The following is a 14,859-nucleotide window of genomic DNA, read 5'->3' as shown; positions in this document are numbered from 1 at the left end:
GTTATTGAGTGAAGATGAGTTGGCAGCATCTACAAATTCAACCAAATTTAAAACATCTCTAACCAAATCACATGACGAACAAACCAAAATCAAATTCAATTTTTAAATCAAACGAATAAATTATATATTATAAAATTCATATATATTAAAAATAATTAATATTTTTTAACTAACTAATTTAAAATTTAAAATTTAGATGGATTTATTGAAATTAATATAAAATTATATTTAATTAAAATAAACCTTAATCATCACGATATTTTATTTTATTATGAGATAAAATTCATCCCGAACTTTTAGTCTCACTTACGCCTTCCGCACTCCAGCCACCGCCACCCTCACCCACTCCAACCGGCCACCAAATTTTTTTTTTCTCTATCAATGAAAAAACCGCTCAAATCTCTCTTTTTCATGGGAGAAGACAGATTTGAACAAGTTTTCTCTATGGCTGGAGAATACGACTTGCTCATCTTCTCTAGCCATGGAGAAGATGTGGTGGTCGGAGCGGGTGGTTGGCAATATCCGGAGTAGGCAGTAGACTGTGATCGGAGTAGGAGAGAACGGTGGCAGCAACAAAAGTGAAGGATGGCAGGATTTAAAATTTTGAATAAATATTATTTCAGAGCAAATATAAAATTCCAAAATAAATTTTATGAATTTAATTTTTATCTTATAAAATGGTGGTTTTTAATTTATTAAACGAACAATTATATAACTGACGAAATGGTATTTTAAATTCATTATAATTATATATAAAATTTAAAAAATATAATTAATTAGTTAATTTGAAAATATTTAATTTTTTAATATATATGAATTTTATAATAACATAATTAATTGATTTGAGTTAAAAAAATTGAATTTGATTTTGATTTGGTTATCATGTGCATTGGTTAGATGAGAGAGGGTGTTGCTACGTCAACAATTCGATGAGTTGGCAACGATGTGGCGAGTGAGGTGGCAATATTTTTGATTTGGTTCACAAATGGCTAAAGAATATTTAAAATATGCCGAAATTGGATAAAGCAACTGATTTTAAAAGATTTGGATATAACTGAAGAAACTCACAAACATTAGATACTTTATTGAGATTAATCCTTATAAATAAATTTTAAAAATTATAGTTTTAAAATTTTATTTTGCCTTGATTAGCAATTTATGTAAGCTGATGTTAGCAATTTTACTCGCTAATTTGTAGTAACTCGACAAGTCGAGTGTCGATCCCACGGAGACAAGAGGTTTAAAGTGAACGAACGCGGATTTTGATTTTCAATTCGGAAAGCAAACGAGCAATTGGATTTAGATTAATAACTACGGGATTTAAACACTAATTAAACGAACAATTAAACTACTAAACAAACAAATTAATAACTAAGCAAGCAAACTATAAACCAAATGATCAAATACTAAACGGTTTTAACAAATAGATAAAAGGCGCTTAAAGGTTGTTAATTAGGTTTAAAACATTCCTAGGTAACCGGAGTTGATTGAGTAATTGGTTCGGGTCAAGTCTTTCTAAAATGCCTAATCCGCTCTCTCGAGTCTGCAATTAGAACTAATTGAAATTAAATTAATACACCGAAATCTAAATCGCTCTCGCGTAATTAGATTTCGATGATACCAATCGAATCCAATCACGAAGCTAACCTATAACTGATTAAGCCCTAAACCGCTCTCGCGTGATCAAGCCCTACTTAAGTGATTTTGCTAATTCCGGATAATTAAATGACTCTCGCCTAATTAATTAACCTTTAAACCTAAGATTAGGGGATCAATCTATCTTAGGCATTAAGCATACAAATAACTGCAAACCTTGAACCTAAATCAAACCCTAGTCAACTAATCACAATCAAACTTCATTAACAACCCCTAAACAAGGGGGTTTAGCTACTAACTACTAACATGATATTAATTAACAAATAAGAATTAAAAGTAAATATTGTGTAAGAAGTAATTATCTTGTAAATAGAAGAAACACAAAGCATTAAATAGATAACGAAGAACAATCAAGATAAAAGGAACAATAATCTTCTATTAATTAATAACTTCAATCCATAAGAAAGTTTGAAAAGTAATCTAAGAACAAGAGGAATTTAAAAATTTGAGAATATTAAAAAGATAGAGGCTATAATCTCCAAAAAGAGATGCATAACCCTAAAAAGGAAATAAAGGGGCCTTTTTATAGTTTAAGGACAAAAATGATACAAAATTATATCTTATTACAAGTTTAAATGAAGCCACCAATGAAAATAGACCAATGAGATGCCCATATGTGTCATTTCAGTTTTTCATCACGTTTTTTTCATTAAAAATGTGTTTCTGTCAGAAGTTGGCTTGTTTCTTTCGAAATAGGCTGAATTGAAAAACTTCTGGACGCAATCAGACCTTGTCTCGTCCGAAACAGAGCCTGTCTCGGACGAGACATGCTTCTTTTTGGTGTGTCTCGGACGAGACACACCCTGTTTCGGCCGAAACAGCCTCTGGGCTCAATAATTATGTTTTCTTCCGACTTTGATTTCTCCAAATACGCTCCAATTTGCCCAATTTTTGCCAATATGCACCTGAAACACTTCGACATGAAAATGAGCAATAAAACACTTTCAATGGACACTATCATGGCATCAATAACTCAAAATAGACAAGTATAATAGGTGTAATTCTACACCTATCAGCTGACACATGATTTTTTCATTTAATTTACAAATCTATAAATGTTGTATATTGCAAACGAAAATGCTTTATGATCCACCTTTTAAATCCAACTCTTTTAACCATTTTAGGTGGTAAACTTTCATTCGTCTAATTTGTTTTTAAAAGTGCATATCTTAAAAAACAAAATTTAATCAATCCACTTTTTTAATTATCATGATAAGCGGTAAAAAAACGTGGATTAAAACAGTTGGATTATATAGCATTACTCTATTGCAAATCTAAAAAATAATTTTGTCAAATATAGCAAAATAATTTTAATAATAATTTAATAAATATATGCCGCATTCACACGTTCACACTAATTTTATCACTATGTTTTTTTTTTTGATTACAAAGAAAGGCCAAGGTCAGGGAAATCAATTAGCTCTGCACATCCTAGGGATAGAAACACCAGCTATATCATCTAATAAGAGACGATTGACATTACTCGGCATGTCTTCGAAGATAGACAACCCTAAGTTAAGGGTAAAACCATGATTAGCCAACCAATCCGCACAACGGTTGCCTTCTCTATAAGAGTGATGAATCTCTACGCTACAATTTCTCTATGTTCATGTTTTTTGTTCTTGTCGTTCAACTTGTACATGTATTAATTAATATGAATAAGTAGCTTTTAATTATTATTGGATGCAGATAATAATATAGTAAAAATATATTTGTACAAAAAAAACTACTAAATTATAGATTTTAAAAAATACATTGAAAAAATAAGGAAAACAACAAATAACAATCCAAACTATATTATAAATAGGATTAATTTCAATAAAATATCAAACATTTACGGGTATTGTCATTTATAACCAAATCTTTCAAAATTAGTTAGTTTAATCCAGTTTGAGATATTTGAAATTTTTTATAGCCATTCATGAATCAAATTGGGAAAAAAATGACCATTCATTAATGCGTTAAACTAATCGATTTTGAATGATATGAGATATTTGAAATATTTTCTAGCGAAATCAATCAAAATGGCTAGTTTATCCCATTCACGAATGATAATTTTTTTCATTTAAATAGCCGATTTTGAAAGATTTGGTTATAACTGACGAAACCCGTATGATATTTTATTTTGATTGACACTAAAAAATATTATAGGAACACCAATAAAACACTTAAAAAATGCACCTAAAAAATACTTAAAAACATTTCTATATAAAAAGTCAATAATCCGCTGGTCAACAGTGTACATAGCACGTGTTGACCGCACCATTGACCACCGCCGACTAAAAAAAAATTCGGTCAAAATTCGGCGATATGCAATTTTTCCAATGAGACTCTTGTATTATTTTTTATTTTTTAAGGTATTTCTTTTTCAAGATAATAATTTTATAAATAAATTTTTAAAAAATAGTATGGGATACTTTCTTCATTAGTATTCGTATTCACTTATGTTGTCCCATTTTCCATTAAGATTTTATTAGCACTAAAATTTAAGGTAAAACTAAAATAATTTATTTGATAGGATTTTTTTAATACATAAACACTCAAAAAAAAATGACAGTTAAAAAATAACCAAGTTAATTGGATTCCTCAACCCTTGTGCAAATTATCCACGTAATATTTATTCTTTTTTCTAATTTTTTTCATTTAATTTTTTGGTATACTGAAATTATCTGATTTAGTGTCGAGACATTTTATTCCACATATGAAAAGTCTTGATTCCAGAATCTCACAGGCACATTCAAGGGAAAAAAAATCTACAAATTATTATACGAATTTTATTGATATATTCTGCTAAACAATAAAATAGCATTCTATTCATAATAAATAAATAAATATTAAATATAACTAATATATAATTCTTTTTTATTTCAGAATTTTTCATGCACATTTTAAAAAAATATTTTTTTACACAAAAGATCTTTCTCAATCAATCCATTTGCCTCCTTAATATACAAATGCTTAATTAAAATCAGCGGCGGAACCAGGACTTAAATTTAGGAGGGTCAAATTTTTTACATTCGGTTATTTAAAAAAATATAACGGCAATAAATATATACAAATCTGTTAATTTATACAACTGCCCCTATAAGGAAAACCGCCCCTAACACATGTAGGGGCAATTACGAGAAAAAACCCAAAAAAATCTATTTTTAATTTTTTTCCGGCGAGAAGGGTTGACCGATCCTTCTCGACCCTCCCTAGTTCCGTCCCTGATTAAAACAATAAATACTGAATATGACTAATATATATAATTCTTATTTAGATTCGGTCTATGATAAAATTATGAACCAACCCAATCAAATGCTATTAAAATGTGAAACAAGAAAATAATATGTTAAATTTTAACATTTGATTGGCTTGTTTCATGATTTTTTTAAAAACCAAATCTAGGTAATGGGACACCGGTAAAAATAGCTTATTGATTCAACTAAATTCATAAGCTTTCTTCATTAATTTTCGCCATAATTGGCATTTTCACTCCATCCTAAATTAAATTTCTCTATAACTATAATAAAATCTCATATACCTTTTCTGTGTTTTCTCCACAATATTTTAAAAGCTTTTTTTTATTTTGAGAATAATATTTTAAAAAATTTATGCCTAAAATTTTCATAAATTTCTGAAAAAGAAATCAGCGAAACAAATGATACTGGGACAAATTGTTAAACAAAATTATAATATGACAAAGCATCATGTCAATTTTACACTATGAGACAAAATGAGCATGGACTAATCACATGGTGATAAAAACCTTGACTATGACTTATTAACAATTAAGACATTTCTCAAAAACAAAATAAAAGATTAAGATAAGCTTCTAAGTAGTTAATAATATTCCTTAGATACAAAGAAAAAGTTATTATAATTCATCGCATCATTTCAATTGAATATGAAAGACAATTACATAAGTATATGTTAATTCTATAAATATTTTAAATCCACTAAAATTTCGAGAGAACCAGGAATTTACCAATTATCAAATAAAAACAATGCCTTGTTAACAATTTAAATTAGTATCAATTTTTTAAACCAAGAATATAACTTTATGTTAGTTCAAGAACAATAGCGGTTATATGCTCAAAACTAACCTGTTAATTTCATATATGAAAAATTATGCACAACCATAAATATTTTAATCATAAATCTAATCTTAAAAATCTATTAAAATTGAATTAAATAACTGCCAGAGCTATACAAACTTTTAGTTCATCAGTAAATTGAAACAAGTGATCTATTCTAAACAAAAAAATTGAAACAAGTGATCTCAAATTATCACCAAAGTTTTGATCGAACCAAAGAATACATCAAAAATTAAATTCATGAAGGCCGATAAAGTTCAAAACAACTAAAAAGAAACTTAATTGAGCAAGTAAAATTTACATACAAACACTAAAACTAAAAAATTGTTAAAAATAGTTATTATGCTAATGTAGAGATAGTATAGTTTTTTTCTTATTTAATTTAGTTTAGCCTAGAACAAAGGATTATTTCACCCCTTCAACTTGGCACAATATATCAAATTAGTCATCTTCGAGCAAATCAGATCAGTTCAACTTACAACTTAACAAAGTGGATCAATTCAACCCACAACTTGACAAAAACGAATAAATCTTACCTTTTTAACAAAAAAGGAGTGGGATTTCCTAACTAGAAAATTAATCCTAATTAACTCTAGATAATCTTAATTAACACTAATTAAAATCTTAGATTATACACTAATTAACACTAATTTAAATTATTTCTTAAAACAAAAATCAGAATTTTTTTTTCTTCCCTCTCACTGCTGCCGCTAGGGGTGTGCAGGAACCGAACCGCACCGATGTTCCGAACCGAATTCGAACCGAAAAATGAAATTCGGTTCGGTTAAGAGCTATCACGGTTTCGGTTCGGTTTAAAAAATTTGAAAAAAACGGTTTTCGGTATCTGGTTCGGTTTCAGTCATGAGATAACCGAAAAAACCGAAATACCGATTTAAGTAAAATGATGCCATTTTTTTATTATGCAAGTGCGGCTCTATTCTCAAAAGAAAAAAATACAAGTGCGGCGCTCAAGTTCTAACCCTAATTGTATATATACTCCTTATGTGTTTGGTTGACAGCTCATTTTTTAAAGTTAAACCTAGCCCCTCTCTTCTTCTCTCAGATCTCAGTTCTAAAATTGTTTCCCCCATTAAAAAAGGCTCTAACCTACCAGATTATTTCTTCATCTCAATCTTTCTCTTCATGGCCGCACCTTATTTTGACTAGGTTATTTAGTGACAACCTTAAAGACTTATCAGTAGAAAATCTCTGTAAATACGGTTTGTTGCTTCCTTTGAATTGGAAGTTGCTATAATTATATTTTTTAAGTTTTATTTATCACTCCCTCTTCATAAAACTCTTTGATCTTCTCTATGTTCAGTTATATGTCTGATATAAAGAGTTAATAAAATCAAAATTTATGATAAATATTAAGACGTATCAAAACCGATTTGTAAAACCGAAAACCGCACCGAACCGACTAAAATTTTCGGTATTGACAAAATTCGGTTTTAAGGATAAAAAACTGCGGTTCGGTTTCAGTTTTGTAGGTACCGATAACCGATCGGTTTCTCTAGTTTCACTTCCGAACCGCACCGAAATACCGTTTGCATACCCCTAGCTGCCGCCACCACCCACTGCCTCCACCTCAGGTGAGGAGCAGTTGCTCCTCACGTAAGGAGCAACATATTTGCTCCTCAAGAACATATCCATTGCTCCTCAAGAAAATACAAGAGAGAAATTAAAATTTTAAAAATTATTAAGCATTAAATCATAAAATGAAAAAAATACTAAGCGATATTTTGGACTTTTTACCATTCAAAATTGGAGTGTGTTTCATTCTTTAAGAGAGGTGTGATTTAATACAAAAACGATAAGTTGGGGGATTCGTTTGACTATTTTCGCTCGAAAATGAATTTTTTGCTATTTCGTGCCAAATTGAGGGGGTGAATTGATCCTTTATTCGTTTAGCCTATATAAAGGCTTCTTGTATAGTTTTAGGGTTTAAAACTTTCCATTCTAATGCTAGTCGATCTTCTTTACATCTCTTTATTTTTCTATTTTCTCTAATAAATTATTGGTATTTGCAATCTCTCATTAATGTTATCATAGTATCAAAGTCAATTTCTTTCTCTTGCCATTGATTTGATTTCTTGTGATTGCGCGACTATTTCAATTTGTGATTATTCAGTTGTTTGTAATTGCTGGTGATTTATCTCTGATTGCTCGTCATTTTAGTTACTCATCTTCTCTACCCGTCTTTTGAATTTATTCTCTCTAATTCGTTGCTTTAATTTGTTGTTTTCTACTGATTTTTGTTGATATGGCTGAAACTAAAGATAAGATCTGTTTCAAGCAGTTAATGTTCAGTTAGATGATAAAAATTATGCATATTGGAGCTATGTGGTGATTTTTTTAAAAAGGTTAACAAAAATGGGGTCATGTTTTCAGGTGCTTTTATTAAGCTTGAGGATGGTACGACTGCTGATTATATAACTTTGTTAGATAAATGGGAAGTAGATAATTCTAAAATCATTACTTGGATCAATAATTATTTTAAGCATTCTATAAGTGCTCAGTTAGCAAAATATTAGACAACTATAGAGGTTTGGGACTATTTATCTAGACTATACAAACAATCTAATTTTACAAAGCAGTACTAGTTGGAGTCTGATATTCGTGCTCTGCAGTAGAAAAACATGAGTATTTCGTGAACTTCTATGACAGATTTATGGGATCAGTTGGCTCTCACAGAATCTGCTGAATTACGAGTCTTTGGGGTTTATATTGCAGAAAGAGAGGAGCGTAGATTGGTACAATTTTTAATGGCTCTTCGTGATGAGTTTGAGGGACTTCGAGGATCCATTTTGCATCATCATCCGTTGTCTTCTGTTAACTCTGTTGTTAGTGAATTTTTTGTTGAAAAAATTCGTCTTAAGCCTTCTATTGTAAAGGAAGTTTCTAAGGTCTCTGATCCATCAGTCTTTGCCATGCCTCCGCGATAATTTCAATTCTCAGTTCAGGTCTTATGGAACTACTGCTCGTGATGAATATGAGTTTTATAAATAGAAAGTTCATTGGACATTGAAATGTCCAAAGTTGGGTAGATGAAATCATAAGTTTATTAAACAATCTGATTTTGATTATTATAGTCTTTCAAATTCATTTTCTTTTTCCGCCTTCATCTTTCAAAGAAACAGTTCTTGATTCTTTTTGGCAATGTGCTATGGCTAAGGAGCTAACTGCTATTCATTAAACCCATATATGAGATTTAATGTCTCTTCTTGCAAAAAACATATTATTGGTTCTCGTTAGGTCAATAAGATTACAACTAAGTCCGATGGGTCTATATGAAGACATAAAACTCGCTTAGTTGATAAGAGTCATTCTCAAGAATATGGTATGGATTATGAGGAGACTTTTACTCCAGTTACCAAAAGGACTGTAATCCAAACTCTTATTGATGTTGCTTCTGCTTGACGTTGAGATACCACTCAAATTGATGTTAAAATTGTCTTTTTGAATGTAGACCTTCATGAAAATGTTTATATAGTTCCTCCTTCTGGTCGCCTGCAAAGTTAGAAAGACTTTTTATGGTCTTAAATAGACTCCCTATGTCTGGTTTGAGAAATTTTCTACTGTAATTACTTTTTTTTATTTTCTTCTGAGCAAACATGATTCTGCTTTGTTTGTCAAGAGTATTTTGACAAGTCGAATCTTTCTTTCCCTTTATGTTGATGATGTGATAATTATAAGTGATGCTGTTGTTGAGATTAGCTTATTGAAGTCTGAATTAACTCGAAGTTTTGCAATGAAAGACTTGTGTCCTCTTCGTTATTTCTTGGATATTGAAGATCGAAGTTTTTTTCTCTATTAAATCAATAATATTTACAATCTCTCATTAGCATTAAAAATAGATGGAACAAAATAAAGGTTCAAGATGGAAAAATATTATTTGATAAAATCCGTGAAAACATAAATAAATATAGACATAAAATTAGATAAGTTATTGAAAGACCCTTTGGGGTATGGCAAACCGATTTTTTGAGTTGTGAATCGGAAATTTAAATTCTTTAAAGCGGAAAAGAGAATTTAAAAGACACAAGAGATTTAGAGTGGTTCGGATCACAAAATGATCCTACTCCACTACTCAATCTAAGATTGAGATTTTAGAATCCACTAAATGGGATTGTGCTTTATAGATAAGCTCCAACTTTACAAAGAGATTTCTTAGAGATAATCTCAAACTCACAATTGATTTTTTAAGGATAATCAAGAACCTATAAGGGTTGAGTTTTCTCAAAACTAAACTCTAACATACACTTGATTTTTCAAGGCTAATCAAGAACCCACAATAAAAACAACAAAATGCTCTAACTAACTAGAACAATGTTGAGAAAAAACCCAACTCGTAGTAAATCCGGAAGTCGGATGTCGATCCCACGAGGACTAAAGGTTTAAAGTGAGTGAAATCGCTTATGAAATTCAATTCGGAAAGCACAAATAAAGATTAGTTTTAGGTAACAATTCTAACAACTAAGAATCAACTAAACGCTAAAATGCAATAACTCAAAAAGCACTAATTATCAACGATTTAGAATCAATAAAGGGAAACGTCAAGGGATTGGCAATCACACCTAGGTCATGCATTCATGGTTGGTCAAATCGGAAGTATTTCAAGGGCCGAGTGAAGTCTAAAGCGTTATTCCCGCTCTCTCGAGCCTCAAGGAACAACAAAACCGCTACCTAATCACCTAATCAATACCAAGCTCACTCTCGTGTTACAAGGCATAACCAAACAATTAACTAGCGATTAATCAATCAACTCTAGGGCCACCTAAGTTCAAACCCACTCTCGTGGCGCTCTAAAACCTAGGTTTTCAATCCTATTAGTCAATCTAATCAACCACCTCTCGGTGCATTAATCAAACTCTAAACATGCTTAGGGTAGCTAATCCTAAACAAGCAATAAGCAATAGGAGTAAAACATGAGTAAACAACATTAAGAACCAACCAATCATACAACCCTAGGCTATCATACCAACCCCCTAACAAGGGGCTTAGCCACTCATGGCTAAGTTCTCAATACAAGCACTAATCAAACAACTAAACATTAAGAAGTAGAGAAGGATTACCTTAAGTAAAATGGAAGAACAATAACTCATAAAAGATAATGAAGATTCCACAATAAATAAGCTTGCATTAATTAATAAAAGACCTTGTTCAATCAAAACATTAAAAGCTTCACTTCACCAACAATGGTGGAAAAGATGGAGCTCACAACTCTAAAGAGATTCTAAGCTATTTTTAGGAGGCAACACAAAAAAGGAATAAAAATAATGAATGTTGCATACCCTAATTTGAATCAAAAGGTAGTACATATAGTAGTCTCAAAAAGGAAATAAAAACATCCTACAAATGAGTGTTGGGCCGAAAGAGGAAATATGCAAAAGCCTTAGTCCTTTTCTTCAATTTCCTGAATCCCTCGAATAAGCCATTGCACGATCCGTGCAACTCAACTTATCCAAGCTTGCACGAATCGTGCAAGAGTCTTCAAAAGCTCCTGCCCACAGATCTGGAGGTTGCACGATCCGTGCAAGGTGATGCACGATCCGTGCAATGCTTCTGGCCTCTAGGAATTCTTCGATTCTTTTGCTTCCGGCTTTGCTCTTCGCTTCCTTTCTTTGAATCTCCTTCTTTTTACGCCAAAAATGCATCCTAACGCTCCATAATCCTGAAACGCTTAAGCACACAAATAAGATATAAAAATACCTCAAAGTGCATAATAAGAGACACTAAAATGCATCAAAAACACTCTATATTATAGGAGTAATTTACTCCTATCAAACCTCCTCACACTAAATCTTTGCTTGTCCCCAAGCAAGAAATGCATTGCACAAAACTCAAAGACTAGTAATTTGGCAAGATTTAACACGCATCAATAATCATACTCTAGTATCAAAAATGCACAAATGCAAACGTCTAACATCAACAATGATGAACAATGCACACAAATGAGCCATGCAAGTTGTAATGACATATTGCGAAGACAAAGAGAAAACAATTGCATTAGTCTAAGGTTGATCTCGAATACTCAAGTTATTACCATCATCTACGGGACATGCGAATACTTGGTCAAACAAGAACATTGGGCAAGTTATGGCAAAATCAAACATAAGCATTGAGCAAAGGCACTAAAATCCTCTCAAGGTATCACTCTAACACACAAGTGTTTAAAGCAAAGAAATGAAGCACACAAATGCGGAATTCCCATAGGTTTGCTCATAGTCCTAAACTCCACTACTTAGCTCGGTGATCGATAATTATCATATGGTCTTTGTACGGGTTGTAACGTGGCCAAGGTCGGGGTAGGTGAAGTTGATATTTTAGGCTACAACTTGACTTGAAACTAGTTACTACATTAACATCGAGCTTTTAGGTTAGCTTGGAATTTTAGCATAATTGAACTTCTCTTATTGTTCTAACACCTTTATTTCTTTTTCTTACTTTTTCTCTTTTCTCTTTTTTTTTTTTTTTAAACTTTCTTTATTCTTTCTTTGTTTTGCTTTTCTTTCTTTCTTTTTTTTTTTTTTTTTTCTTAGGTGTAGATTTTTGCCTTTGGAACTCAAGTTCAAATTTCTTCATTTTCATCAAGCTATTACCCTCTCCTCCTCACGCTAGTTCTCAAGTCAAGTTCGGGTGATTTAAAAGGGGAAATTGAAGAACGGAATATGATGTGATTATGGAAATATTCAACAAAGGTCTAGGCTCAAATTGGCTATCTAGAGGTAAAAGGTTAGCTTTTTAAAGTGGTCTCTAGAATTGGTTACACCTAATGCCATACTCATCTAATCATCAACCACTCAACAATGTAATTTTGAATGGACACCGAGCAAATTCTAGGAATTCCGGACAATTTACACTCACAACAACAATTAGGCTCGAAAATTCTCGAAATGAAGAAAAAATATGTGGTGATATGCCTAATGCTCAATTCCTATGTTCTCATGCCACTTATGCCCAAAATTGCGTCAACACAAATTTTTAAAACTTTGTCACACATCATGCATCCGTATTAGGCTAATCAATTGAATTCGATAATCAACAACTAAAGGTCAATTTTACCGCTATCCCTTTGCAACATGTCATGTCAATTTTCATTTCATTACGAAAGCATTGAACACAATTGTCTAAGCTAGAAAAATGCATAACGACATTAAAGCACAAGAGATAGTGAATGTTGATACAATTCAAAGCATTACCAAAACACTAACTTTTTCACAAAGATCATTTCACAAGCTTGGCACAAGAGTTTAGTGGAGGCGACTCAAAACAACCTAACACAACTAGACTCTAACACAAAATGGATCAAACATAAAGCAATTACTAAAATAAAACCTAACAAAACGAAATACAATTCACCAACCCTCCTCACACTATTTCTAGGCTTAGTCCCTAAGCGAGAAATAAAGAAACACAAAATTGTATGAGTTGAGTTAGAGAAATGCAAATCTTGGTTCAATCGAATTCCGGTGGTTCGGGGGATGGAGTTGGGGATGGATAGGCCGGCCCTCCTCGGGCATTGAAATAGTCACGTAATTTCTCCTCGTGACGCCTTTGTCGATCATGAAGCCTCTTTTGGCGATATTCCATGCGCGCCCACATCTTGCGTTGATCCTCCATGAATCGGAGTTGGGTGGCTTCAAACTCGTTCCTTGCATCCATATTAGGAGCGGGAGGCTCCCATTGCACGCCCTCCGGTACCGCTTCTCCTTCGGCGCTTGTTCCGGCCGCCTCACTTCCTTTTCTCCTCACATTTTCCTTTTGTTTTCTTGGGGCGGCCTCATCTCTTGGTTGATACCCGGGGTATGGAAATGTCTCACCGGGGTGTGCTCTCTCCCACTCATTTTGAAGGTATTTGGTGAGAATTTTCCCTTTTCTCGCAAATCCGCCCGTGGTGAGGTGATCCTCATCTATCAATTTTGGAGCTTCAATCTTGTAGCGACTTTCATCAAAATCCGGAACTTTTCGAGCCAATTGCAACACAAACCAACCATATCCTATCATCTTCGTCTTGCGGGGAATTTCTTGCAACATCTTCATGAACCGAAAAGCCGTGTTCACCTCCACATTATCCGCTAGGGGATTTGCAATGAGATTAATGATGAGCAATTCTCCTCGTGTTAGCTTGTTGGACTCATTCCTTCCACAATACACATGACTATACCACTTGAGTAACACTATCAACACAATATCTCGAATTTCATTCACCTTAGAGCGGTGTGTATCAAAAACCGCCTTTCCCGATGCCGCATTCCAAACCGCATTGTCATCATAATTCTCATAAGACGGCATGTACTTAATCCCCACATTCGGTAGATCATACTCATTGCACAAGTCTTCTAATGTGAATACCGCTTCCTTGCCTACCAACCGGTAAGTGATGTCCGTTTCGGAACCGGGCACTACCTTGAGCGTAGTGAAAAACTCATAAGTGAGAGCTTCACAAAAATCGTGTGTCGAACCCGCCATCTTCCTTAACTCCACCAAATCTAGACAATTTTCTAACCCGGCCTTGATATCGAGCTTCTCCAAGGATTCCCAATGAAGTGCATAGTGCTCGGCAATTCCCCTTTTCTTGAGCTTCTTGTAGAGTTCGCCTTCTTCTACCGTCCGTATCTCAAATGGTGCTTCGTATTGACGAGTGAGAGCACCCGGAGTGTTAACTCCGATGGTTCTTGAACCGGAGGCGGTTGTCTTTCGGGAGGAACGAAATGTACGTAGTGTTTGATCATCTTCAAGAGTGGGGTTGTTTGCTTTGGCTTTGGATCTTGTGGCTCGAGACATGATGAGAAGGGAAAAGGGTAGTCGGAATTGAATTCGGTTTTGAATTTGGGTGGCTTAAGTGGTGGTTAAAGCTTGTGGGAGTTTTTGCTTGATGAAAGAGAAAGAAGGTTTGGCTATGGAAGATTTGCTAGAAAAGGAAAAGAGTGATGGAGAAGATGAAGTGTTGGATGGCTTTTTAAGGATAAGAAACCAAATTTGAATTTGAATGGTGTAAGATGATGCCAACTCATCAATCTATGTGTTTTGTGCTTCTTATGAAAGGCCAAGATCAAGCCACACAACAATCCAAGTGCTTTAAGAATGGACCAATAGGAAAATTTCAATTCCTCCCCCTTTA

The sequence above is a fragment of the Mercurialis annua genome, linkage group LG4, assembly GCF_937616625.2.
Source record: "Mercurialis annua linkage group LG4, ddMerAnnu1.2, whole genome shotgun sequence".
In the NCBI taxonomy this organism is placed as follows: Eukaryota; Viridiplantae; Streptophyta; class Magnoliopsida; order Malpighiales; family Euphorbiaceae; genus Mercurialis; species Mercurialis annua.
The sequence above is the reverse complement of the archived record's forward strand: the minus strand, read 5'-3'. Positions refer to the sequence as shown.